This window comes from Sinocyclocheilus anshuiensis, unplaced genomic scaffold (assembly GCF_001515605.1).
Source record: "Sinocyclocheilus anshuiensis isolate Anshui unplaced genomic scaffold, SAMN03320099.WGS_v1.1 scaffold491, whole genome shotgun sequence".
Taxonomy (NCBI): Eukaryota; Metazoa; Chordata; class Actinopteri; order Cypriniformes; family Cyprinidae; genus Sinocyclocheilus; species Sinocyclocheilus anshuiensis.
Window position 1 is genome coordinate 915,732 of NW_015551041.1, and position 3,950 is coordinate 919,681.

Consider the following 3,950-nt stretch of genomic DNA (forward strand, 5'->3'; position numbering starts at 1 on the left):
TGTAATAATGAAGTATCATTATTGGCATAATTACTTGAATACTAGGAAAATTTAATTGAAGTCACATTGAAAGAGAACACGTGATCTTCTTAACAAATACATGCACCGTAATGGAGGTCTCTTTAGTTAAAATATACAATACAATTGCTAAATAATATTACACTTTAAAGTAACTTTTTTTATTTTAATATATTTTAAAATGTAATTTATTTTTTTGATGTAAAGCTGACTTTTCAGCATCATTACTCCAGTCTTCAGTGTCACATGATCCTTCAGAAATCATTCTGATATGCAGATTTGCTGATCAATAAACATTTCTTCTTATTATTAATGCTGAAAACAGTTGTGCTTCTTAACATTTTTGTGGAACTTTGGAACAGTACACTCTAAAAAATGCTGGGTTAAATATAACCCAGCGCTGGGTTAAAAAGGGACAAACCCAGCTATTGGGTTGTTTTGTCCCAGCGGTTGGGTTGTTTTGTCCCTTTTTAACCCAGCATTTTTTAGAGTGTAGTGTGTTTTATACATATAATTTGTAATAAAATGTTTTAGCAAGAAGCTTGGAAGGGCACCAATGAAAATGACCAATATTTGTATTTTAATAATGCAAAGAAATAAAACGCAGCTACTTTTCAGCAGTCCTCCTCATAATTTGGCTGCTGAAATATCATATAAATGTTTCAACAGTTTGGACAAGCCTGGTATTTTCAAACCCAGGAACGGATCCAAACTACCAGACTCTGGATATCGTCAGTGAAGCGGTTTATAAGCGCATAGGGCTTTTCCCCACAGTCTTAATGTTTTCTGGTGGCATGAATATTCCTGTATTTGCATGTCAGCAGCTGTTTGAAGGTGTTCTTGAAGGTGACATTGCACAGGGCATAGCAGGCTGGGTTCACCGTACTGTTTATGTAGCAGAGCCAGTAGCCAAAGGTCCACATCGTGTTTGGAATACAGGCCGAGCAAAACGTGTTGATGAGCACCATGACATTGTAGGGCGTCCATGTGGCTGCAAACGCCACCAGAATGGCCATAATGGTCTTTGTGACTTTCTTCTCCCGCAATGATAAGCTCTTCCTCTTCTGATAACGTGGCATGAGAATCTTCTGTGACACCAGACTCAGCCTTTCCTTCCCGTTGGTCATGTCCTGACCTCCGTTGTTGGGTTTATAGGTGTTTTGCAGGTCCTTTTGGGATGTTGTTCTGAAGCAAGTAAATTTGACCCAACTTCCTGTGGCCAGCGGAGCTGATTGGTTCTGACGGCTTCTGATGTCACTGTTAGTGCTTATGGATACGGCCTCCTCGTCCCTCTGACTGGAAGAAGCGAGCACACTTCCAGATATAGAGTCATTCTCACTCTCACGCTCTTCTCCTGCAGGTGGGTACAATACATTTTCACTGAGATCTTTGATGATTATGAGATTTAGCTATATTTGATTAAGCAAACTGGGAAAAGAACATCATACTTGTGATTGAGTGTATATGGTCGGCTTGCCCGAGCTCCCAAAAGAACCATAAAAGTAGTTATATGTCTTAGCAGCTTCAATTTCAGTCTTTTAAAATAATTTTATAATTATAATTAATTCATTATAATTTATAATTATTTTTAAATATTTTATCCATGATTTTGAACACATTAGTGATTTTGATATTTTAACAATAAGATTTTTTAACAATAAAAAATACACACAAACGATAGATATACTGATTGATTGATTGATTGATTGATTGAGAGATAGATAGACGTGTCTTTATACATGATTATATATACCTGCCTTTATATTTTACAAGGGGATTGTTGTTGTTGTTTTTTTTTACATCTATCTATCTATCTATCTATCTAATACAATTTTTATTATTATAAAATTATAACATTTTCTTCCCTGCATCTGTACTGTATTTTCCATCAGTTTATTATATCTAAATACTTACTGCTGCCTTTATTATTTTATTATTTTTACTGTACCTGACTTTTGTTACTAATTGTATATGTTATTTTTGTTCTATGACTCTTTTCTCCTATGCATATTATTAAAATAATAAAGAAATAATTAAAAAAGAAAGAGGGTCATATTTGAGTGTCCTTTTCAAACTGTTAATTTAGTATTAATTATATACTATTACTATTATAGTATTTAATATTTTGAATTAGAGTCATTTTGTAGTTATCATTTTTATTTAGGTTTTAATATTTGTATGTGTTTTTGACTTTTGTGTGTGTGTGCGTGCGTGTGTGTTTTTTTCTTCTTCTTTTAAAAATATTTCTGCTTAGCTTTAATTTATTTTTATTTTAGTTTTAGGAATTTCAGTACTTCAATTTATTTATTTTTTTTCCGTTGCCAAAGCAATTTAAAATTTTTGTGTAAGTTGTTTAGGTTTTTCATCTAATATTTATATTTTATTTTATTCTTTCAGATTTATTTCAATCAACACAAATGTTATTAAATTTATACATTTTTTAAACTAACATTAGTTAACAATAACAACACTAATTGAAAAAGTTTGGAAATTTCTGGTATAGACTATTTTGTCTTTTTTGGAGCTTGACAGCCCTTGGTCTTTGCACATAAATTGTGTAAAACATTATAGAAAGTGTGAACATTCTTCAAAATATCTCCCACTGAAGAAAAAAGTCATACAGGTTTGGGACGATGAGAATATTTGGAATTACTTACCTGTAGTGGCATCTGAAGCACTCTGCTTGCATAGGACCATTTCCTCTCCTGCTTGAATCTCCGTATTGCTCCCAGTTGTGGGTCCAGCCTGGCCTCCATCATTACTGACTCGAGAAACTCTCCGGCTGTCTCTGCTTCGGACTCGGCTGTGGCTGGCTTTGGAGATCTGCCAGTACAGTAAGGTCATGGTGATGACCGGCAGGTAGAAGGCAGCGATGGCTGTGCCGAAGGTCACCACGGCATTGGAGAAAAACTGGATGTAGCACTCGCCCTCGGGAACCGTACGGCTGCCCGTGATGAACTGCCAGAACAGGATGGCCGGAGCCCAGAGAATGAACGACAGAATCCAAGCGGCGGCGATCATCATGCCTGCCATCCTGTGGGTCCTTTTGACCGGGTAGCTGAGAGGTTTGGTGACGCAGAAATATCGGTCAAAGCTGATGATGAGGAGGTTCATAACGGAGGCGTTGCTCACCACGTAGTCCAGAGCCAACCAGAGGTCACACACCAAAGCTCCTAAAGGCCAGCGGCCAGTCACAATGTACACAGTGTACAGGTTCATGGAGAAAATGCCGATGAACAAGTCAGCACATGCTAGACTGAACAGGAAGTAGTTGTTGACCATCTGGAGGTTCCTGTTGACCTTGACGGAGAGCATGACCAGCACGTTGCCGATAATGGTGATCAGGCTTAAAGTGCTCAGGCCGAGAATGATGAGAACAAGCTCCACAAGAGTGAATGGACTGTCTGGGGAAAAGTCGGTCTTGTTAGCATGGCTGGAGTTTGGAGAAAGTGTGAAGTTGGATGTCTCCATCTTTCCTCATCACAGGACATGCACATCAGAGCCTAAGGGTTAAAAAAGAATATTGTTACTTACATTTACGGATGTTTTTACTTGGGTCAGTAAGCAACCACGTGGCCCAAAGCACCCTAGAAACTGCATTAGCAACAGGATAAAACCATTCAGAACACTATAGCAACAGAATATTAAACGCAAAAAAGTTACATCTGGAAACAAATTGTTAGATCTTTAGACATTTTTATAGTTTTGAAGTTTTATTTTATTTCTGTTTATGTTTAGTTTGTCTTTGTCAATTTTCAATATATTGTGTATCAATAACTAAAACTACAAATTATTTAGTACAATTTATTTTATTAAATTGTAATTTTATTTTATTTTACTTTGCTGTAAACAAAGCAGATTTTATTACTTCTATTACAAATCATTCAAGACTAAACCTCATGGCCCTGACAGAGACGTGGATCAAACCAGAG

General features: G+C 36.4%; 1 pseudogene; it reads right to left on the reverse strand.

Moving 5' to 3' along the window:
- Nucleotides 1-746: 746 nt before the first annotated feature.
- LOC107661514 (muscarinic acetylcholine receptor M2-like) overlaps nt 747-3,950 on the reverse strand; it is a 7,697-nt pseudogene continuing 4,493 nt past the window's right edge.